Source organism: Vicugna pacos, chromosome 12, assembly GCF_048564905.1.
Source record: "Vicugna pacos chromosome 12, VicPac4, whole genome shotgun sequence".
Classification (NCBI taxonomy): Eukaryota; Metazoa; Chordata; class Mammalia; order Artiodactyla; family Camelidae; genus Vicugna; species Vicugna pacos.
This window is the reverse complement of record NC_132998.1, coordinates 5,314,320-5,339,017: the sequence shown is the minus strand read 5'-3', so window position 1 is coordinate 5,339,017 and position 24,698 is coordinate 5,314,320. Positions and strand designations below refer to the sequence as shown.

Here is a 24,698-nt window from a genome sequence, read left to right as displayed (position 1 = left end):
TGCAGGACTTGTCCTGTTCGAAATGTGGCATCTGGAGTGAGAGGAGACAAGGGTGGCATTGGGGTGGCCCGCTGGTCACCCAGACAGAGCCTGGGGAGGCAGAAGCTGGGTGTCGTTGTTCTGTTCTGGAGTGTAGCCCTCAGCTTCACAGGGGCAGAATCTGTATTTTGACATTACCACTGGGTTTGGGTGTGGAAACCCTGTGCAAACTCGGGAAAGTCTGACGAGTGCACTGCAATGCCATTTTAACAATTTAGAGTTGACAGTGATTTCTCTCCATCCCAGGTCCCGCCACCTTCCTCTCCCACCTGGACCCTCCCACAGGAGCTCCCAACTTGCTCCTCCACCTCCACTCTGCCCGCTTCCGTCCTCTCTCCACAGGACGGCCAGAGTGATCTTTAAGGAACACCAGTTGAGTCATGTCCCTCTCAATCTTTAAATCCTTCTGGGACTGGTCACTGTCAGCATAAAGTCCAAGCTGGAAGGCGTTTGGCCCTGCCTGGTCTGAGCCCTGCCTCCTTCTCCAGCTTCATCTCAAGACCCCCGCCCCCTTTATCAAGCCCCTCCTGCCCCCAGGTCCCCCTGCCAGCGGCATTCTTTCTCAACTCTTTGCTTAGTTTCTGCATGTTTCAAATGTCAACTCAAACATCTCCTCCACACAGAGGCCTATTCAAAGCCAGCCCTTCTAGTTATTCTTTCTTACTTCGTAGCCCTTAATAAAATATATAATTACTCATTTATTTGTATGCTGACTTGGTTGATGTCTTCTCTTGGGCCAGACTTCCAGTCTGAAGTTCACTACCGTATTGCCCAGCGCTTGGCGGAGTTCATGGTACATAGAAGCTGCTCAGTTAGAGTTTGCTGCATAAGTGAATGTCAGGAGGACTGGAATATTATCTCTATGGTTCAACAGTAACTTCCGTCAGAAATTTACCTGGGAAGCCAAATTACGTCCCAGAGCATCAGAGCCGGGGGCTGGCTGGGGGACTCTGGTGTCTGGTGTCGTATTCTGTTTGTTTGTTACATTTGTTTGTTTGTTTTATTTTTTAGATTCCACGTCTAAGTGAACGCATACAGTATTTGTCATACAGTGACCTTCTTCCCTAAGCATAAAGCCCTCCAGATCCATCCATTGAGTGTCTGTATCTTTTGAATTGGTGTTTCTGTTCTCCGTGAATGTACACCTAGGAGTGTAATTGCTGGATCACATGGTAGTTCTACTTTTAATCTTTTGAGGAACATCCATACTGTTTCCCAGAGTGGCTGCACCAATTTACATTCCCACCAACAGTGCACGAGGGTTTCTTTGAATCCATATCCTCATCAGCACTTGTTATTTCTTGTCTTTTTGAAGACGGCTATTTGGGCAGGCGTGAGGTGATATCTCACTGAGGTTTGGATTGGCATCTCCCGGGGACGAGTGACGTTGAGCATCTTTTCCTGTGCCTGTTGGCCGTCTGTGTATCTTCTTTGGAAAAATGTCTGTTCAGGTCCTCTGCTCATGTTTAAATTGGGTTGTTAGTTTTTTTGATGTTGAGCTGTATGAGTGGCGTCCTTGAATTATGAGGTCCTGGTGCACCCACCTGTACTCTAAGGATGCGTCTGCCAAGCGGTCTGGGTACTAAGTCCTTTGCATTTTTCCCGGCATCAGGCTTCCTGTTCCACTAACACACCCTCTCACCACGCAGCCCACCGTGCTGCAAACAGACGCAGTCCTGGGCTTCTGAAGCCGTGGCTGGAGTTTGGGTGTACGGACACTTCTCAGCCATTTCTTTCAGATTACTGCTTAGGGTGGGTTACCTTTTCTGACAATTGATTTTAGTTATTGAAAGTTTTTTCCAGTTTCAAGTTTAGCCTTATCTTCAGTTTTGGGGAAACTTGTTGCCACATACGCCAATGACATAATGATATGAGACTTGAAAATACTTGCCAATTCTGGCTTTCTGGTGTAAAATTCAAATTTCCTTAATCTGTTAGTGGATTTAACCAAGGCAGAATATCTCAATTCATAGAAACCGACCATGACAAACTTTGAAAACAGAGCTAAATCGAGGCATAATGGTGCTTTTCTAAGCATTTCTACCTTGTTGTTAATTACCTTCTTAGACATACAAACAGCCGACAGTGAAAGAGCAAATCTAGTTAAAGTAGAAATTAGCTGCTCAATCGAGCGTGTGTCAAAATACAGAATTTACAGTGTGTATTTGCTTGAAGTCAGTTCTTCTTCAGGAAGTCATTTGAATACTGTTACAGTAGAGACCAGGAAAAAAAGTCTGGAAGGACCCAAACAAGAAAATCATCTTTAAAGAAATATCCTAAAACTATTATTTCCATAATTTAATACATTTTTTTTATGAAAGATGCACCCACTAAGTTTGCTAGACCACAGTCCGTCGCGCACCCTGTGTGGCTAAGTCCTGCCCACGGCGTGTGTTGCGTGTGTGAATGATGGGAAGCCAAGTGACAGAACTTGTGCAACCTAAGGAAACATTCCGGAGCAATGTAGCATTTAAGCTAAGATATTTTAACGGAATGTGTTCAGACCGCTTAAGGATAAAAAGTGATTTCACAGGATTTGTTACTATTAATCACTGCAACCCTAGTATTTAGTAGATTCTAGGAGCAGGTGTTTTCAGGATTATCCTAATGACAAAGGAGAACAACAGACACGTTTTAGAGTCAAGTTATAATTAGAGACAGTTAATGTAACATTTTAAGTTAGAATAAAAGGGCAAGGTTAGCATATTATAAAGTATTATAATTAACGTGTTAGATGCAGACACAATAGCCTTCATCTTACAGTTACTCATTCTGCTTACAGTGAGTCATTGGTAACAGATTCAGACTAAACTTGGGAGAAAGTGAAAAGCATCATTGCTGAATTCCCAGTGTCTGCAGGGAGAAAGGATGAACCATATCTTAAGAGACCTCGGGAAAAAAAGTCCATTTAAAAAATGCCGAGACCTGGGTTTATTATGATTCTCCTGGGGCACACACTGTGAAATGCTATTTTCGCACAAAGTGGAATCTGAAATTTGAATCCTGTCATAGCCACACAATGCTGAGAGTCCAGATCTCACAGGGAGTAATATTTAAATACTAAATGTCTCTGTCCAAGGCAGAGATGACAAGGATAAAAATGACCCCATTTCAAGTGGAATCTCTGTCCTCTTTGTTTTTTAAACTGGGTTAAATTAGCATTTTTGTTCCGATTGGCCTGGAAGAATACCAAGTAAATATGAGAAGAAGCAAGGAGTTTGAAACTATAATGTTCACAGAGTCAAAATGATTCTCCATCTCATGGAAGGCCCCTCCTTTTCATGGGACAATAGGATTCTTATTTACAGGCTGTGGGACCAAAATGACTGAGGGGTCCATTGGTCAAACTGGATGCTTAGTGAAGGAGGGGCATTTTAAGGGTAGGGGAGTAAGAGGTACCAACTATTATGTGTCAAATAAACTACAAGGACATATTGTACAGCACAAGGAATAGAGTCAATATTGTATAATTACTATAAAATAATGAAAATTGTGAACCACAATATTGCACACCTGTAACTTATATAATATTGTGCATCAACTGTTATTCAATTAAAAAAAAAACCTGGATGCTTAGTGCAGTGAAAAAACCCAAAGAGATGATTACCTGAGGTTTTTGCTTTGCAACAAACTGTTCTAGCATCAGAGAAGTGGTTTTGTGGTCATCCCTCCTTGGCCCTTACGTCCGTTTGAGGACCTGGGTCTTACATGGCAGTCACAGGGGGTCCTGAAGCTCTCGCCTCCGGGAGGCGCCCTTTCCTTATATGTGTAAGTGAGAATCTCCAGGGTCCCGCGCCTGCCGTGTTAAGAGTATTGGAGGAGCGCACCATGAAGAGCCCCTTTCCCTTAAGTTCTAAATTAGCGGAGGACAAACACCAGGGATGGTTTAGCACGTGTATACGCAAGTGGTCACAGAAATGGGCCAGAATACCGGCTGGCAAGAGCGAAGGCGTTGCGGCAGGTGCAGGCTGCTGTGCCCAGGGCTCGGTCACGTGAGCTGGCGCAGCTGGTGGTGCTCGGGTTGTCCTTGTAGACTGAGGCGTGTGCGGCCTTTGGCAGCCCCACAGGCGAATTACAGCGTGGACATTCTTTAGGATTTTGGAGCAAAGCTCCGCCATCCCTAGTAGGTGGCCATTCTTTTGAGAAACAGCTTGTGGCTTGCTACTGGGTCTTAGGAGAGACTCAGCACTTGGCCACCAGCCATTGAATGAGCCTGAGCTGCCTGTTGTGAACCGAGTGCTGGCTGGCCCACTAAGCCACAAGGCGGGGCACGCAGGACAGCTTGAGCAGGTCCTGGAGGCGCGGGCAAGCTGCACGAGCAAGTGGCCCAGATGCCCGCGGCCCCTCCTCCGGCTGCCTTGCCTCCTCTTTCTCAGCCTGCACGTGCGGCCTCATGGGGGCGTTCCCTCTGACTGATGTTGACCGAGGAAGAACAAAATTCAGGCCTGGCTGATGGAGCTGCATACATGCTGGCACATCCCAACGCAGAGAGCCGATGCTACTGCCATCTCTGAGGGGCTCTGATGTCCGGGGGTGCAGCGGAGTCCTGTTGCTGGACAATACTGCAAGGAGTGAGTGCACCTAGTGACTTATCTTTCCTGGAAGAAGAGATGGCCTGAGATATGGCCCTCCACTGGTTCATAGGCAGGGGCTAATGGTTTGACTAGATGGTCAGTGTTAGGGACTGAATGTATCCACCTGAGAAGCGCAACTGGAAAGCTGGTGACAAGGAGGTGCATGGATGGGTGTGTCTGAGTGGTCGCAGAGCGTGGAGATGTTCTGTCCAGCAACGAGCAACCTCAGTAGAGAAAATCTTAACAACCAGGTGGACAAGATACCCTGCTCTGCGGACATCAGCCAGGCCCTTTCCCTCGTCATCCTACCCCTGCCCAGTGGGCTTGTGAGCAAAGTGGCCGTGGCATCACAGTTGGAGGCTTTGCGTGGACTTAGCAACGTGGACTTCCCACTCACTAAGACTGATCTATTTACAGCTGCTGCTGATGCCCAGCCGGCCAACAGCAGAGATCAGCTCTGAGCCCCACGACATGGCACCATCCCCAGGGGGACGAGACACACACCTGGTGGCAGGTTGATCGCGCTGGACCACATCCATCTTGGAGGAAGCAGTACTCGGTTCTTACTGGAAGTGACACTCTTGATATGGATTTGCCTTCCTTGCCCTCAGCGCTTTAGCCAAAACCACCATCTGTGGACTTACATGATACAATTCGCATCAAGGTGGTCCCACAGCACTGCTCCTGACCAAGGAGCTCATTTAGCAGCCGTTGCAGTGCAGCAGTGGGCTTGTGCGGATGGGATTCACTGATCCCACTGTGTTCCTCATCACCCGAGGCCTCTGGCTTGTCAGAATGCTGGAGCAGCCTTTTGCAGATTTAGTTTTCATGGCAGCTGGGTAGCAACACCTTGCAGGGCTGAGATAAAGCCCTCAAGGATGCGGCGTATGCCCTCAGGCAGTGACCAGCATGTGATGCTGTTTCCTGTGTCACTAGGGCCCCCGGGTCCTGTGTGGGAGGGGGTGGTTCCTTCCACCACCACCCATGGTGAGTCACTGTTTATTGACTAGCGTGGCACGGGGTACCGGTTACTCTCAGAGTTCAGGCGTGTTGTCGCTGACCCACTGGCACATCCTGTTGGCGCCAGGCAGCAGCCACGCCCAGGGCTCCCCCAGCGTCTGCTGGGTCACCTTCCTTGGCTTCTCAGAACCCCAGGCTCCATGGTGAGAGCGCCAGCTCCTTCTGCGGGTCACCCGTGTGGCTGAGGTTGGAGGTGGCAGGAGAGGAGGCTCCAGTTTGCCCTTGCTCTCCCCTTTTCATGCTCAGCTTTTCTTCCCAACCGCTGGTCCTGAGGCTCTACAGAGACTTCAGGCGCACAGCCAACAAGGAGACAGCAGCTCCCACAGGATTCCTCAGCAGCTCCCATGCTCGTCTGCGCTGTGATCCCTCTGGTAATTCCCACGCAGTGGCTCTGCGTGTCTGACAAAGCCGCAGTGACGCAGCATCCCCTGACCCCTCTGAGCATTCCCGGGGAGGACGTGGTCCCCTTAGTCGTTTCCTGGTCTAGTTCCCACTTCTCAGGATGTTCACATTCACTCTCACCTTGACTCCTGTGTCTGTGCCCTTGTCTATGCCCGAGTCAGTCAAAATGCAGAACTTCAAGTCTCCTCCTTCATTTGCCTCCAATACCACTCAGAAAAGCAGGGGATTTCATTAAGATTTCATGGTAGAAATGGGAGTTGCATTGAACAAAATACCTATAGCAGGTGACTTGAAGTTGAATATTCGTTGCTGCTGTTTTGAAAAGTGCAGCTGCCTGGCCTTGTGCGGACTGCCTGTGCCCCCTCCCTCCTTCTCTGCTCTCTTTGCCTCTCTGGTCTGCAGTCCCCTCCTTGCTCCTGCAACTCAGCATTCCTTTCATTAAAAAAACCAAAAAAACAAAACGTAGAGCAATTGAGCTCTCTCACCGTCCTGTCCTTAGTCGTGCTTTCTTTTTTTTTTCTTTTTAACATTTTTTAAATTGCATTATAGTCCGTTTACAATGTGTCAATTTCCAGTGTAGCGCACCATTTTTCAGTGGTACACGAACACACACACATTCTTTGCCGCGTTCTTGTGTGCCTTCCCTTTCAGAGCCCGGGAGGCCGGCAGGGGAGCAGGGGAGCCTTGCTGCCAGTGTGTAGCCCCCGTGCCCCCGCCTCCACATCCCGGGCTCCCTTACGTCAGCCCTCAGCGGGAAAGGACACCGTGTCCTCTGTCATCCTGTCGCAGGTTTACTCTAAATCAACTCTATAAAACCAAAGCCTTAAAAGAAAGTTTGGCAAAATGATTGCTACGGGAGATACAGGTCCTGCTAGGAAGTAGCGTTGAGAACGGTCTGAGATACAGGCAGTTCGTACCGGCTGTGGGTTCCAGCGTCTCCCCCGTTGTGTGTAAGTTTCGAGTTACCCTTCTAGAAGCTTTCACTTCAAAAGCTGATATTTCACTTCTGTAAGCGTAAAAAGGACACCCCAGGCTGTGCCTTCGCATGGGAAATTCTGGGCAAATTGTAGCCTATCTTTCTCCCCTTTGAAGATGTGTGTATTTGCCAATTTTTAAAATACAATTTAAGAAAGCAACTGAAGTATAGCAAGGTGGGTATTTAAATTCAGAGAAGGAGGAGAAACTACAGATGGAAATTGAGAAAGATGGGGGAGCTATTTTTTTAATTTATCAAGACGTGAACATAAGCACCTTATTTTAGCAAAAGAATGGCTAGTTGTAGCTATGATGAATTTATCATTACATCATCAATTTTTATATGGTCCCAGAGCTTTCCAGGATATTTGAAAAAAGACTGTCCAAATTGAGACTGAGAGTGTTTCATTGCCTCTTTGCTGATAGTGTGCTACAGGTCAAATTATAACAAAACGATAATAATGTTTTGAATTTTTAATTTGCTAAGTTAAAAAGCAAAAGGAAAACTTACTTCTTTTTGATTGGAGAGATTCTAATCACAGGTTTTTACGTTCTCAGTGTGTGGCTGTCTTGCTCGCCTCTTTCTTCCGCTACATGGAAGGGTAGGAAGAGGAGCTCGGGGGGAGAGAAGGCAGGCCTGAAGGAAACGCCTTCAGCAGCCGCTGTGCAGGAGGCCAGATGCGGGGAGACCCGTAGGTTTGGTTCCCTTAGTGCCCTTGGCACCCAGTTGACTTGACGTCGCCCAGTGATGTGACCAGAGCCCCAGGACTCAGAATGCGATGCAGCTGCTTCCAGATTCTACCTGAGGAGTCTGCTCGTTAGAAATTGCTCTAAAGCAAGGGTTTCCTAACCTTTTCTGGTTCATGGAGGTCTGGAGATTCTAAGGAGGTTACAGACCCTTTCCGGAGACGAACGCACAGGCGCGTATGCACACCAAAATCTGCAAACGGTATCAAAAGATCTGTGGCCCCCATGGAGAGCTACCCAAGGAGCTCAGGTAGAGTCCCTAAGCTAAGCCGTCGTCTGCTGGAGAATTGCCAGGACCTTTCTATTCTTGAACATCAAGCTACCCTTTCAGGCCTGGTCCTGGTGGCCCTCAGCTCATCTGGGACTCAGAAGAGGAAAATGTAGATTTATATAGCCTACAGGTGTTTCACACAGACCGGGTGAATTCCAAAGTGAGGGCGGCCACGGAGAAGCCACGTTTGTTTCTAACTCGGTGCTGAGTTCCAGATGCATAATGGGTACTCAGTAAGTGCTGAAAACTTTGGCTTTCGAGTATGAGGTTGTAGGAGAGGGAGGTGTGAGATCCAGGTGGGCTGTCGTGTGCTCCCGGGGAAGAGCTTGAACTGCAGGGAAGATGTACGACCAGGTGTCTGGCCCCTCAGTGACCCTGGGCTAAGCCGTCGGCAAGGGACTCCTGCCTGCCTGCAGCCTCAGCCATTACCGGAGGAAACCTGGGATTGTATGAGAAATCTGAGCGGTGGGTAAGGCTGCAGGGGGACCATGAAAACCGGCAGAGAGGTTGCTATAGTGATGGCCCAGGTGTTGAGGTAGAAAGGCTAGTCCTTGGGCCAGGGAAGCGGGAATGCTCCCTCACTAAGTGTCCGCAATGTGGAATAAATTGGAAAGAAGGGGTTATCTGGTTTTTAATCCTTTGTCCTACCCCAGTAAAACTGGGCAAAGTTAGCGCTGGGCTTTCTGAGGGAGCAAGTAATTTACAACCCTTTCCATCTCAAACTCTGGACCAGTTGAGAAGTAGACACAGGAGTCAGCCTGGAAGAGCCAGACAGCTTTATTACCCTAAAAGCTCAGGAGTGTGGCTTGAAACATACACCAAAATGAATTTCTAAAAACTTGTCTTCTAGGTCCCCTCCCCTGCCATCTCCAGATCACGGAGCCCACCTGGGGAATATCAGAGCCAACCATCACAGTTAGAATCCCAGTTTTGCTACTTACTAGCTCATTTGCTGTGTGATCCTGGGCAAGTTACTTTCCCTTTCTGTGCCTCAGGCTTCCCATCTATTAAATGGGGATAGTAATCATATTTAACTCTTAGAGTGATCATGAGGATTAATAAGTGTGGAGTCAAACTAAGCTCTGATGATGATGAAGATGGTAATTATTGGGCAGAGAAGACACTCATCCAGCCAGCTGCATGGAGGACTGTGGCCTGCTTCAAGCCCAGAGGGACAGGTCACAGGTAAGCAGTGACGTGTACACATTGACTCTGTCTGGTAGGGAAATTTGAGCCAGTGCATGTCAGACTCATGTCATATCATCATCAGTTAGATGACTCTCTGAGAGAGCCTGCGAGCGTGGGAAGTCCCTGCTTCACGCATTGAGACAGACTCCCCTCCAGTGAGGAACAGCAGGGTGCTCGCTCCCTGGGCCTCCAGACACCTCGCCCCTCAGGTTCTTTCCTTCTCACTGCCTATTCCTGCTTAGCCTCCTTTTCTTGCTCTTCCTTTTTCTTGAATCTCTAAATTTTGGAATTCTGCAGGGCTCAGCTCCTGATCTTTTCCCCTTTCTCCCCTTTCCTCTTTAAGTGATTCTGTCCAGTTGTATCTTTAAAAATATCGTCTATACCCTGATGATGCTAAAATTTTTATTTCCAGCTCTGACCTTTCCCTCGACTTCCAGATTTACTTTCCCAGCTGCCCACTTGACAACCACACTTGGGTATTAAACAGTCGTCTTAAACTTACGATGGCCAAAGGAAAACTCGGTCTTTCCCCAGACATGCTCCTTCTCCAGCGTTCCCTGTCTTGGTAAATGACACCCCTATTTCCTGCTTAGGAAAAATACTTTGGCATTTGTCATCGCTTTTCCTTCACACCCTCCCATCCAGTGCATCGGCACATCCTGTCAGGGCTGCATTTAAAATATATTCTGAACGCAGGCACTTTCTCCATTTCTCCTGCATCCAGCCTGGTCCGCCAGCACCCCTGCCTCCCAGACCATGCTCCTCCAGCCTGTAACCGAGCTCCACTTTGCCCCCTGCAGTCTGCTTTATGCACTGCAGCCAGGGCGATCCCTCAGCATTGTAATCTGATCTACTCATTCCCGTCTTTTGCTGATTGCCTACCTCCCCCACTAAGCAGAACAGCACCTGGCACCTAGTAGGTGTTTAATAAGTATCTGTTGCGTGAAAGAAAAAAGGGGATAAGCAGGCAAGATGTCTTTATGCTCAGAGCATTAAATATCTTGTGATCAGATTCTCTCCAATAAAAAAGATTATTCTCTTTTTTGGTTGCACGAGGAGGTAGGTGTCCACCTTTTTCCTGACCTCCAAAGAGAACTCTGCATTTTGTCTTCTCCTTAGATGGGAAACCTTGCCCCCAAGGGAGAGAAGTGGACTTAGGTAATAGGGAAAAAAAAGAGAGTTGGGGCTGGAAGACAGGAGAAAACCGCAGGATCCGTGTGTGAAGGGGGGTTTGGGGAGAAGGACACGGGCGAACACACACTCGGGAAGATGCATCTCAAATTACTCCTTCAGGACAGACTCCCCAAAGTGAAATCACCTGGTCACATGATCCAGATACTTTTAAAACTCTTGATAAAAAGCTGCTTTGGGGAAGGGTCATACCATTTAACCTCCTCCATCCTCTAGCCCAGAAACTTGAAAAGATGGCTGTATGTGTTGCTAATCTTTGCATTGTCTAGCTGAGGAAATGGCATTTTGGTAAAGGTAGGTGGTTGCACAAGTTGGTAAGTATCCTGTCTGTCCGTCTCCGTATGACGTGCTTTCCTTCACACGGCGCCATGGCTCAGTGTTGAGAACCAACAGATGTCATGAGGTTGGGCTGAGAGCTGGGTGTCCTAGGCAGAGAGCTGGGGACGAGGCGAGTGGGCTGGATTCAGGCATCAGGGATGCAGAGAGGGCCCCTAGTGCCTTTCTCTCGCCGGCTCGGGAACATCCAGGCCCTTCCCTGAGTGCTCGTCCCCCGTCTGCTTTCAGCTGACGTTCACGTTTTCAAGTTTAACCTTGTCAGGCTTGATGATCAACAAGGTTGCAATGAGTATTCATGGAAATCGGTACGGAAGTTAACGTCCAGATCCACATGAAACGCGGGCAGAAATGAAGACAGTGACACTTACCAACCTTGACAGGAGGGACGGAAGCCGAAACTCTACAAGGAGGCGTTTGCAGCTCTCATCAGCGTGGTGCAGCATACCGCACACAGCACACGCGCTGGAAATCGCAGGATCTAAGCGTTATGGAAATGACAATGACAACTTGAGGAGAGCTGTTGTCACTGTGGAAGACGCTTAGACACATGCACTGATTTTCAGTGTCCTCAGGAGTCCCTAAGTCCTTGGCTTTAGGTATTTCTTTTGTAAGTTTGCAAGGCATGTACCAAATTCTTCCCAAATCTTCTTAGTCCTTGGATGTTTATGGCCAATTATAAATAAGTAGAAAAACGAAAGGAGGAAAGGGGAGATGACAAATTTTACAAATACTTTTTACTTTTCTGTGCTTTCTGAAAAAATAGAAATAAGGCACACACTCATATAACCTAGAGGCTAATCTCTATTTAAGGCGCAGTGAAGAAGAGAGGAACTCATAGTATACGAAGTGGAAGGAAGTCCCCCTAATGAATATTCGAAATGTCCTCACTCGAAAATGTCCAGTTTCCTGGCTTTGGTTGGTTTTGAGTGCTTGGTGTTCACGTCATACCTGGGGGAGGGTATCTGCTCTTCTGTGCTTCGCCAGTCCCGGCTGCTGTGATCGGTGCGTCCCAGAGGCACTGTGTTATCTGTGCATCGGACCCAGGCTGGATGACTCCTTCTTAGGAGTCCAGTTAGAACTGAGCATCCACAAGAAATGCAGCTTCTGGCGCCTTTACTTTATCTCTCATCTGGAAATGGTTAAGAAGCTATCACCAAAATGATAGAAAATGCATTCAGGAAAGAAATTAGGTAAAAATGCATTTCTATTCATACGAAGACAAGACTCTCAGATGGTTATCATGGCCAGTAAAATTTGTTATTACTGTTCGTATGCGTGCTTTTTCGCTGGATGCTAACGGCAGCCCTGAGAGTAGACATGATTGCTGTCTCTAGTTCATAGGTGAAGAAACCGAAGCTCGGACAGGGTGAGGCGGCTGGCTCCTGGCCGCACAGCTAGTGAGTCGTGGTGAGAGGACGCACGCCTCGATCTTCTGAGACGAAGCGATTTGCCCTTCTCATTACTTCATGTTCCCTTGGTTTAAGCCGAGGTGTACAACTGACGTGTTCACGCTTAAGTATTATTTTATCTCGTCATTATTATGCTTTATGCGGAAGGCGAAGGGGCTTAAGCCTTGCGGGTCAAATATTGGAACGTGTTTCCAGCTAAACATGAGAAGCCAAGAAGTGTGAAAGTGCGACCCTCAGCTTTGACCATTAAGATGCGAAAATAATAGTCCAGTCTGGCCGACATTCCGTGGGATCAAAAGAAAGCAAGTGTCGGGAGGCATGCGTCTGATTAAAAGCGACAGAAGACTGGAAAAATCTGACCACAGTCCCTTAACCAAAGAGGGGTTTTACTGATTGATTTCCAATAAGGAAGAAGCCCGGAGCGGGGCGGCCCACGGCTGGGGAAGCGTCCCCACGCGCGTCAGAGCCTCGGCGTCTTCTGTCCTCCCTCTGTCATCCTGAGCAGGGCTTGGTCTTCGGGTTTGTTGCCTAATGATTGCAGATTGGCTTTTTCCACCTCTAGCTCCGTATGCACATCTCATACCAGAAGAAAGGCTCAAGCTGCTTGCCTCTGAGCCTGCCTTTTTGTTAGGGAAAGGATGCTTTCTCCGAGGACTTCCTTTTGCATCCATAGTTCAGCGTTGGGTCTCAGGGCCACCCTAGCTGCAGGGGGGTCTGCGAAGGAGAGTATTTCAGCGAAGTGCACTTCCATGCTGAACAAAAACAACACAAAATTATGTTAGAAACAATAAGGGAATGGATATTTGGTGAAAAAAAAATCACGAAGTTCATACAGTTTTCTGATTTTTGTGTTCTTGGTTGGGAGAGGTTCGGAGTGAGAGTGTAAATGAATAGTTAGGATTGAAATCACTCAAGCCAGGCGCTCAGTTGGGAGAGGCGGCTGAGGAGGGCACTTGGGTGTGTTCCCGTGAATGGGGAACCGGGCAGGCCAGCCCAGGCTGGGCTCACTGGTCACTGGCACTGACAAGCAGAGTTAAGTGGCCGGCATGCTGGTGAGGGGCTGTGGAAACACGGGGGTGCCCAGTCAGGAAAGGATCCCCAGGGAGGGTCAGCACCAGAGAAAAGGCCAAGTCAGGCAGTCAGAGTGGCTTCGCTCCCTTCCTGAGAAGCAGTCTCTTGCCTGCCCTGAAGTGGTCTTGTTTACAAGCTGCCCACTGACACAGCTGAAGGATGTCTCAGGAAACTGGTCTGTTCCTCAGCAGAAGAGCCTCTCATGCTGCTAGTTTTTTGTTTTGTTTTGTTTTGGTGGTAACGTGGATGATTACAGGAGCAATACAGGCATGGTACTGTTGGAGCAAGAGGACCACCGTTATGCAATGCCCCCTTTCCTAGGATGAGTATATTCCGCTCCATTCCATTGCTTGCAGAGCATACATCTTGGAGTTGTTGGTCCAGCTGCTAATCGCCTTTGCTTCCCTCTGTGTCTGTGGTGAAGAGCACCAGGCCTTTGTAGCATTGCTGGCTGGTCACTGGGCGGTATGCCTGTGGCCACAGAATGGCAAGGCTGCCTGGGGACGTGGTCTGTGGCTCTGTGCCCCTCGGCCCCATGTTCAGGCCATCAGAGGCACATGGAGTACACTACTAGAGCCCACAGCCACAGGAGCCGTGCCGGGGCCACGGGGATGCGGGCTGCCAGTAGGCTGGTTAGGGTCTGTCGTGTGGAGTGATGTGTGGGAGGTCACGCCTCAGGTGGGGCTGAAAGATGACCAGAGGCCCCTACGCTGAAGGAGAAGCCAGGAAGGAGAATTGAGACCCAGATATCGAAGTGAGGGGGACAGTCTCTTGGTTAGATGAGCTAATCCACAGGCGTGAGCAGGGGAGATCTAGCTCATAGAAGCCAGTCTAGGGAGACCAGAGCCATGAGGGGCAAGCCAAGGGGTGGGTGCTTGGCCCTGGAGGGTACAGTCCTGGGGCAGAGTCATGTGGCGTGAGCACCAACTTGGGTGGTGATGGCGGCTGGTCATGGGCTGGGAAGGTGCAGGAAATGTGGACGTCAGGTTCTTCCCCTCCCAGGGCTTGTGTGTCTTGCAGTGGCGGCCTGAGCTGCCCACTGTGCACGCGGTCAGCAGGGTCTGCACACTTGGACTCCCTCTAAGGGGATTGTTGGAAGCTCTGCTCTCATTAGGGAAGTACTTTCTAATCTATTTGGTGCAAGATGTGGTTCAATCTCTATATGCCTCCCCTTTTCCATTGTTTAAAATGGGGACATTTCCCACTTGGTAGCTCCTGGGAGAGATGTTATGAGTCTAAATGAGATTATGCAGTCCTTCCAATTCCACCGAGGAAATCGCTATGTAAATTCGATGTATTGTTATTCATGACATGTGTGATTGAGCTGAAAACTCTAGCTACTACCCAGCCATGCAAACCATAAAATTAGACTTCCTATACTGTGCACTGTAATTCTCTTTCTTGCAGCAGAAACCACAAACCAGTTTTGCCTTACAGAAATGTGCTCCCATCCAAAATTTTTAACATGCATGTTAAAGACAGGCTTAGTTTTACTGTGAAGTTATATCTGAGAAAAGCAATAGCACCAAGGAAACGTGTCTTACACACAGGACCACGTGTTTTAGGTGCTCACTGGGAGCTGGTTATGAAGATCAGCGATCCAGATGATCTCACAGCTTTCACATCATTAGTTCAATTAAAAACTAATTTTCAATAATATGATTGCAAATATGTTACATCCTGAACTTACATATATCCATGCTATGGGCATTATCTGATTTTTTTTTGGATTACTCTTTAATTCTTTAACAGTTGCAGTTTTTCTTTGCAAATGCATTATGGGTAATTTATGTTGTTTTGACTGTTTCTTTGATATAATTTGTAATTCTGCACCCAGAGTTGTAATATACTACAGTTTAGATAAATGGCATGGAAATACAGAGGTTATCTATGTAAAATGATTCATATTTCAATATAGGGACTTCTGTAAAATGAAAAAATAATATATGTATTGCTATTAATCATTCTTTTTACGTTATTTTTTTCCTTTACTGAGATTTGTTGCATTTAGTATTGTAACATATTTCCAAAACACATTAGTTAAATGGAGCTGAGAATCATGCATGCATATTTTACAGAAAAATGTGCAGATATATTTTCAATTTTAAGCCATAAACTATGGCTTTTCTTGCATGATGAAAATATTCTGGCCCATTTAAAATGAGCTACATAATAAAAGTGATGTGCAATAGTAATTTTACAATGCTTAATAACACAAAGTGGTTTATCTGAAAAATGCCTTTTAAAAAAGGTTTTATGCAAAATTCAAGCACTTCTGTTCTGTATAGAAAATAAGTGAGTGATACGCAGGTGACATCAGAAATTGAAAAGGATTTAAAAAATGATTAAAAAGCCAGACTTGGAGTTTTCTGCCTCTGTTTGCTAGAATTAGGAAGCAGTGACACATTAAACGGTGTTATGCTATTGACAAGCAGGGCAGAGTGACACAGTAGAAAACGTTAAATCCAGACTTTCTCTAATACAGGTTTTGTGGCTTCAAAAAAAGGAGTATAAAGGGTTATTGAAGCTTGTTGAGTATGCTTCTTATTGTCAATTCATGTCTCCGAAGAGAGTTTGCCCTTGCTCACACAAGAGAGGAGCATTTACATCTTCAACCAGACGCCTGCCGAAAGTACCTTTAACATGCAGACTAGCCAAGGGAGTCTGCCTGCTTCTAGTCACCATCAAAGCAGAGAAGCTGAGGAAAGTTTGCACACATCTCCGGCACTGGCCTTGAGCATCCCTTAGATAAAGAGGCTGGGAAACCATGTGAGATAAAGAGGCTGGGAAACCATGTGAGAGAGAGCATCCCTTAGATAAAGAGGCTGGGAAACCATGTGTTTATTAATGAAGGTTGGTCTGGGATTCATTTAGAATGGTCCAAAAGATTAAAACAAATTTGAAAGAAGCTTCCAGTGTGAAAATAGGTGTGGAAAATTAGCTAGGATCAAATTAATTACTAATCCATTGGGAAAAGTATGACCCACCATTTTTTTTAACCTGAGGACATGGTAAAATAGTGGTGGGTTAAAAAAATTGCATACTAAATAATGATCAGATGGTCAGATGTAATAAGATTCCAGAACATCCTAATTGTCCCAGTGAGGAAACTCGGCATGGTTTTTGCGGGTTTTATCTACCTAGCGCCGTGCTTCGGTCTGGGCGAAGTTTGATTTGCACTTGGTGAAGGTTTTGGCTGTATTGCTTTGCCCTGGGCAGCCTTAGATCTTTTCATCCTGACTCAATCTCTCATCACCAAGTTTCTACAAGGACGCAGTTATAAATTTGTTGCTTCTCAGATGTCTTTTCCTTGATAATGTAACTTAAAAAAAGGCGTAAATAAAGCACGAGCCCATTGAACACGGCACAGATACAGTCTCACCTGAAGACAAGGATTCTGTTGTTGTTGTTGCTATGTGTGTATGTGAATTACTCCATTAGAACCTTAGAAAACTTGGACAGAGCTTTGTAAATAGCGTCCAAAGCCCCGTTTGCAGGAAGAGTTGGTTGCTCTAGTTTCTATGGCCGTATTCTATCCCTGCTCTAAAAGCTTTAACGGGCACCCTGTCCTAATGGATTAAGTTTGAGCTTCACAACCCAGGTGACGGGTGGGAGAGATGTAGATAAAAGGACAGAGAGAAGAGGTGTGTGGATAAGCCCCTCTTTCCCTCCATGCTTTCCATCCTTCTGGACGGGGGCTTCTCCTTGACATCTTCGTATTGAGGGGTCTACAGCCACCACTTCTTTGGGGCCATTATGACATTCTCTGTAGCTCTCAACACAAGACAGAGTGAAGAGTGGCACTCAATAAATATTTGCTGGTTGATTTAACCTTAGAGACAATGGCATTGTCCCTTTTTACTACAGCCTAAACGGACAAGCGTCTTTGTTGTATTGGAGTGTCAGCCACCACCACAAGAAACACACACACACAAAACAAACAAACAAAATGCAGAAGGCTGCAAATAAGAAAAGAGTTTTCTTTGGGGGCTTAAGAATTGCAATTCTGGAGACATAGATTCGTGTAAAACTGAGAGTAATCTGGGGAAAAGAAAGAGTAGGAGCTTACAGAGGCAAAAACTGCGAGTCTCTCCTCTCACACAAGAGAGGAAACATTTGCCCTTAAGGGATGGCTGTCACGAGCTATTTTAGGGTAAGGGTCCGATAAGTATCTTGAGTTTCTGGAACCCTGGGCAGATGTTCTGGATGCCAGCGTTAAGATGATAAGTTGTCTAAAGGTCATCTGGGCTGATACATGCATAAGTCGCACTTCTCAGTGGCCTTCTGGCTCCATGTTAGAACTTTTGGCAATACCAACTCCATTTTGACTTTCTGTTCATAGGAGTAATATTTTACAAAGTGTCCAAAACGGCTTTAACAGTAAAAATATACTTTACTGTAGGTTGTCTTGGTCTATCCTTTTGTAAACTAACACTGAGGAAAATATTTTAGTTGAGAATCACTTTGTTCCCTCTACCCTTGACGTATGACACTCACACTTCCTGGGATCCTTGGCCAAGTTTAAATCAACTCTGAAAAATCACTTGTTCAATATTGCCTTTTGGCCATCTGTTGTCATTTATTTTTATTTATTTATAAAAGCAGCTCCCTGGGAGAGCATTACATAGGTAGGAACCAATAATTGTTGGTTGACTGATTATGATTAGAGTGTGTTCTGAATTCAGAGGTTGAATAAAGCCAACATCACAGTTCTCAAGAGGGCGTGTGAGGGCTGATCTGATGCAGGAGGAGCCCAGTCCACAGTGGAGGGGGCAGGTGAGATGCCTGCAGGGCTTCGGACTCCCCCTGATTCCTCATCTACGTAAACTACTTTGGAACCGACTGTAAACTAGTTAAATGGTTGGCTGGTGACGAACAGATGAAGCAAATAATGAATGTGTACCAGGCGGCACAAGAGATTTAGAGGGATTTGTATCAGTTTTGTAACCAGACTGACACGTGGGAAATAAAATTTATTGTCGCTAAACATTGAACATTACTCTTGAGGACTAAAGTAATGAACACAAGTAAAAATGAATAGCTTTGAACTGACTAGAGCAGCAAGACTTTCAAAGGGGCACTCGAGAGAGAGGAATGAAAGGTTTCTCGCTAACACTCTAGAAAACGTACAGTCACAATTCACCTGTGCAGTAGCATTAGGCTGATTAGAACTGTCCAGATGGCAGGTCAAAGTGCCTAATTATATCCAATGCATTGGCTCTTTCCTCCCAAATTCCAAAGAAAGCATCACTATTTGTTATAATATACATATCAAGGTTTTATATCCCCAAGCTTTTGAGAGCGTAGCAAAAAATTATAATACAGTTTGGGTATTATTAGAAAGGTTTCAATTCAGCGTCTGTGTTGAGTGGTGAATAAACCCATCAGATCTGGAGATATTGCCTTAGAAAACCTGAATGACACCGAGAAGCATTAGTTTTGGGAGTAGCCTCCCCAGGAAAGATTTGGAACCTCTCATCACTTGAGGTTCCAAATGGGCATGAAATCTGCCAAGCAAATTATTTTCTTGTTGATGTAATTTTAAGCCCACGTAATGAAAGACATTTATTTTTATTTTCTCAATATATTTTTCCTCTCTCAGTTTACCATTAAGTGCATCACAAATCAGTTTTGAACCCCATGGTAAATGTGTTTTTCAGCACCTCCCCAAGAGGCCCATGTAAACATAGATTGCATGTCTAGGACAATGTCAGGTTTGTCACTTACCAGGGATTGAGTCTCAAACTGCACCTCTCATTAGGAATAAGATTATTTTTGAACTTCCTACTAAATGCATTTGTCTGTCTTCATTGAGGTAAACTCTGAAGAGCTGCACCTTTGTGTCTTACGGATGCACAGAGGGTAATTAGTATGACAGAAGGAGAGACTTCAAAATGTGGCTTTATGCTGGCACCACCAGATCTGAGTGGTACGTTGCCGTGAGGATTCTAGTTTTGCTCTGCCAGTAACAAGCAGCTGGACTTAGGATCAGCAATCAGCACCTCTAAATCTTAGTTTTTTTCATTTACGAAGGAGAAAAGTGTTTTCCTTCTATTTAGGATGCTCTCTTAGAACCTTTTTACAAAAATCTATCCAACCACCAGACGTCACTGGATCCAAGAGATTAAAAAAAAGAAAGAAAAAAAAAAAAGCGGCACTGAGTAGTGCTGCCCCCTAGAGGTCTCGTCTGGAGCAAGGATTGGAAACCTTTTCCTAAGGGGCCAGAGTAAATGCTTTAGATTCTGCGGGCCAAGAGGCAAAATTGGGTAGTACATAGGTATTTATGTAACCACTTAAAATATAACCGTTAAAGAATGTAAAAACCATTCTTGAGGGGGGCAAACACAGCTAGGGGGCTGGATCTGGCCTTGCAGTGGTTGCCCACCCCTGGCCTGGAGGAAGAACAGAAACAGGTGGTCACGGTCTAGTGTGCAAGCGGTGACGATGGAAGTGTGAGGTAAAGGAACCCATCTGGGCTACTCTCTTCCTCAGACTGACCACACATGCTGGTTACGGTAGCCCTTCCAGCTTGTGGGGGAGCCCTCTGCCTCGCGGGGGACAGGGAGGCCCTCACTGGGCTGTCTTGTCGTTTCACCGCTTTCTCCTCCGTTCTCCCACCTGCCTTTTGCTTTGAGAGCTCTGTTTCTGGGGACCAGGTGAGGAGGCCTGGGGGAGGGAGGAAGGGGAGGAAGAGGCAGCCAGCATGTTCATTTCCCCTGCACCCACACGGTTACTGAGCGGACCCAGATCCCTCCGACTCCTTGGTGCTGCTTCATATGCATTCATTATTTTCCTCATCTTTTTGTCACCAGCCAACCATTTAACTAGTTTACAGTCGGTTCCAAGGAAATTTATGTAGGTTAGGAATCAGGAGCCTAAACCGAAGCCCCGAAGACACCTTATCTGTTACCACCTCGACAGATAATGTGTTTTAATAAATTCACTCTCTCTGTCGGGAACCGAGCTGCGCGGCCTGTTATCTCAGAGGCCTGTGAACCGCCCTAAGTGTGAAGTGTGGGCGATCAGAAAGCCTCAGATTGTTCTGGAGTTTTTCACCAACCAGAGTCCGTCATTTGGGGAATTCATTTAAATAGATCGAAGGAAAATATTAAGAGCCTAAAAAATGCATTTAACTCTGCTGCATTTTCCTGTGCTAGGGTGAATTTCATTTCCCCTGGGAAGTGTTACCCTCTGAAGTTGCGGATGACTCAGGCTTTTCCTTTGGGAATTATTAACACATACCATTCATAACAAGCAGTCAGCTCCCAGTGGCAGTCTCTGACTTTCCTCACATTTAAATGGAGTTAACATTGAATAAACAATCTGTTGTCATTATTATTGCTAATATGAATTGAATGCCAGCAACGCATGGCAAAAGCCTTGGAGAAGGCTTTTTCCCCTAATTACATTCTGACCCGGGCTGTGCACGTTATCAGCAGTGATGGGCTTGTCGCTTTAACGTCTAGTCAGACCAGCTCTTTTCAGGGAGATGAAAGCGGAACGGCTAGGCTGGTGACCTGTGGCTTGAGCCCACATGATGAGTGTTGTGGGATATCCTCACCCGTGTGTGGTGAGCTCATCTCTCAAACTGGCGGGGCACTGCTGTGAGGGAGCCTTTTTACGACTAGGTGAGCTGTCATATTGAGAGAGAGAGAGAGAGGGAGGCAGGCTGGCTTAATAAAGGTTGACCCACTATCAAAACCATAGTCACAGCAAGTCTGTGTGTGTGTGCGCGTTGTAGAGGGCACACGTCTGCCACGTAGCCTTAAACCTGGCCCGTCTCCCGTGGACTCGTGTCTGGGTCGTGGAGGACAGAGAAGCCGCTGGCTAACCTGCCTGGGTGTGGGAGGCAGCATGGTGTTAATTGGATTTGGGGCAGCCACCCCTCACCTTCTACTCCATCCCCAACAGCCGCGCCCTCCCTTTTGGCCAACGCAACCTTGTTTTTCTTGAGGGGGTGAGCTAGGGGCTAAAATCATGATTGGTAGACAGGAATGGCAACCTCATTCCTTTCGACAGAGTTTCCCTTTCCAGAGCTCTCCGGAGTCAGGGTGGCCGTGTCTGTGAGGAGTTCTGCCCGAGGCCGCGGAGGGGGGTCTGCAGGTGGGCTTCCGCGAAGATGCGCCCACCTCTCCGCCCAGCTGATGTGTGAAGATACGCTGCTTGTGGCAGTTATCTTTTGAGAGAGGGGTGGCAGGACTAAGAACGCAGGGCTGACGGACGAGAATGACGAAGTCAAGCTGGGAAGAGGCGGGAGGTTTGAGGGCGCCGTGGCGCCGCCGCCCCAGGGGGAGCTCCGCGCAGCCAGACCCCTGGTCACTGAGGCGAGGAGATGCTCTTACTGCTTCCGCCACCGTGAATCGCGCTTTCTCTTTCGGTTGCTTGAAGCCAAACGAGTCCAGCATCGAAGCCGAGAGAGACGCTCCCCCCGACTTCATCCCAGAGCTCGGGGGCGTCTCCGTGCTTCAAGGGCGCCAGCTGAAGAGGCAGCAGGTGCAGCACGGGCGGCCGTGCCGGCTCGGGGCGTGTGCGGCCCCCGGCGGCGGCGGCGGCCACGGCTAGTGACCCCGGCAGACGCCCCGACTGCGGGCGGGGGCGGCGAAGCCCCGCAGACGCAGCGGTAGCGCCATCACACCGGATGCCTCATGTTGGGGGAACAGAGCAGAAAAGAGAGAGAGAGAAAAAAAAAAGGCTCTGGTCCACAGCAGCTGACTGGATAGCCGACTTCACTCGTCCGTGAGGACATACACGCCATCTCTGGTATCGCAGGGAGGTTAACTTGCTGCAACACACACCCCCAAAATGTGTAATGGCGCCAACGCAGTGAGAATTTATATTTTGCTCAGGTACCGTCAGTGGTCAGTGGATGGTTGTCCACGAGGTGATCGGGGGCCCAGGAGACTGCCACCCGAAGATTCTGCAGTCGCCTTGGACTGAGTTGTCATTTGCATCGAGCTGGTGGAGGAGGGGAAAACAGAGCATAGAGGAGAGATGCCTGTCTTCTTATGAGCCTCATCACCCCTGCCCCCACTTCACGGTGAGTGTAAGTCCCGCGTCTCCACCTAACTGCCAAGGGGGTGGGCCCTGGGTTTCCCTGGCTGCGCAGCTGCTTCCCAGTTGCAGCTTCCTGTCATGAAACAGCAGAGTGGATTCCTATGGGCGGTCGCTGCCACATCCAGTTCTTTCTGGAGACACTTGTTAAGGGGTGGAATCGGGGTGGGGCAGATCCTTCGCAGGGGCCTTGGCGTCCTGAAGGGGCGGGGAGGGGGGTAAGTCAGTGACACATAGGTAACAAGGCCAGTGATTTGCCCGTTTGTCTTCTAAATGCAGAAGTGGCATTTCCCCCTCTTCCTTGGAATTACCTGCTTGACTACATAAAATTACCAAATAATTTAAGATACCCCTTTCTTTTGCCTAATTATTTAGGTCTGGTATGGCCATCCAGAATTTCATTTAAGATGTAACTTAAACCGTATAACAACAGTCTAAACTGTTAATATTTGCACCTGCCAAGTCCTTTCATTTAGGAACAAAGCCCTTAAAAGCATGTGGTAGCTCTTTTTTTCTTTTTAAAGGATTTTGATGACTGCCTGGCTTATGACTACCAAGAAATGGAATTTCAAAATGAGCATCAGACTTATTTTTCAAGTGCCTTGGCATAAATGCATTTCTACCCATGTAATAAAGTAATTTTCCCTTGTGTGACAAATATAGCACTAAGGAAGAATGAGGCTTGTCTGGCAAAATGGCTTTTATTAATCTCCTAATGTTTTTATTTGTTGTAGAATTATGATTAGTTTCAAGAGAGTAGCAAACAGGTTATGATCAGAGTTGAATATTATTGCTATCCAGATCCCTTTGGTTAATACAGGCTGTTTATTTCAAAAACAAAATGCTCCCATTAAGAAAAATCAGCGATAATGGCCTGACTTTATTATCAAGAAATTATACCTGTTATGTAAACCTTGCTAATTATAAGTGCTTGAATTCATTTGGGTGATATAGCAGATGAAAAAGGCCGTTTATTAGGAGAAGTACTTGGCGTTTGTACCAGCATAATAAAACTGAAATAATAAAAAACAATCTAAAGAAAGAAGAAATGTTAATGAGGAATGGAATTTGCCGAGGAATGAATTACACCAGGAGACAACATGGAGTGTGGGATTAACACCGGGTGCTTCATCTTGGAAACGGATTCCCCTCTGCCTCCTTGAGCAGCCGGTCCTCCTTTCCCCTCTTCTCAGTTTCCTCCTTAATTTTTCCCAGGTGACCTGATGCCTGCACCGGCGCCAGCTTCCACTGCCCTCTTGCTCAGGGTCCAGCGTGCCTTCTGACCATCACCGCCTGGATGTTCTGTAGGAACCTGAGCTTGACACGTCCACGTGGAATTGATCTCTTGTCCTCTTTTTGAATTGTCTGTCCTAACCTGACTATCACAGTGTCACCCTTGACCCTCCCTCCCTCCCCCCGCATATCCAATAAGTCACATCGTCCTGTTTCCAGCTGGACATTTCTCTCTCAAATCCAGCTTCTACACTCACTGCCACTGCCTTAGCCTGGGCCGTCACCATTTCTCGTTTTAATGACTATAATCTTATCTACAGAACCAGATTTAGGATGTAATCATTAAAATAATTTTATCTATATCTTCTATAGTCCTTTTATGTTTAAGTTGTTCCTTCAACTCTTTGTTTTGAAATTATTTCAAACCTACAGAAAAACTGAAATAAAAGAACAATGAATAGATGCGTAAGCTTCAACTTGTATCTCAGCAACTGTCGATACCTTGCCCCCTCACTCTCTGCTCCTTTCTCCCCCTCATGGTCTGTTCCCCACACCTCTGCACAGGCAGAGCCAGCCCTGCTCAGGCTCCCTAGGGCTCTGTGGCTTGGGATGGGCAGGGACACTGGCATTGCCGTCTGTTTCTGCTGGTCCGACTTGGATGGGACAGGGTGTTTCGGGCAGCAGTGGAGGGAGGCAGCAGAAGAGAAGGGGTCACTTCAATGCAGGACGTTGTGAGCCTTGGTGAACCAGCAGCACCTGCCCGGGTGCCCGGGTGCCCACACCGGGGAGGAGACCATTCTCCCCAGGTGCAGCCTGGCCACCGGAGGGCTCAGGGCGGCGCCGGAGTGTCAGGTGAGATGGGGGCCCTCAGAGATGGGGGCCTTCAGAGTATCTTCGCAGAGGATCCTGGCAGCTGTGGCAGGGTCCAGACACCTCCCTCAGATGGCTCTTTGACAGTGGACATTTGGAGCAGAGGGGTGTGAGCAGACGTGTTTCTGAGCATAGAAACTTCGGAGAGTCTTAGCGTGGGTGAGACTTTGGGGAGATGGAGGCAGCTGCGTGCAAATGGTGGCTAGGAACCAGCAAGATGGGGGCATTGTTGTCACTGTGACCTCACAGGCTGGTGACGCTGGGGACAACTGGGTTACTCAAGGACAGAAATAAAGATATTAAAAGAAATAAAGCTGCAAG

The 24,698-nt window shown here is 47.2% G+C and overlaps 1 long non-coding RNA gene across 2 annotated transcripts in view; it reads left to right on the top strand.

Moving 5' to 3' along the window:
• LOC140700392 (uncharacterized) overlaps window positions 1-23,967 on the top strand; it is a 33,599-nt gene extending 9,632 nt beyond the window's left edge. The window contains exons 1-3 of one of the 2 annotated variants that reach the window (XR_012078791.1): window positions 21,576-21,983; window positions 22,070-22,260; window positions 23,490-23,967. This is a non-coding gene — a long non-coding RNA (uncharacterized lncRNA). Of the gene's footprint in view, window positions 1-21,575; window positions 21,984-22,069; window positions 22,261-23,489 lie in introns of those variants that run through there. The other variant, XR_012078790.1, reaches the window with a different exon arrangement.
• The last annotated feature ends 731 nt before the right edge of the window (window positions 23,968-24,698 follow it).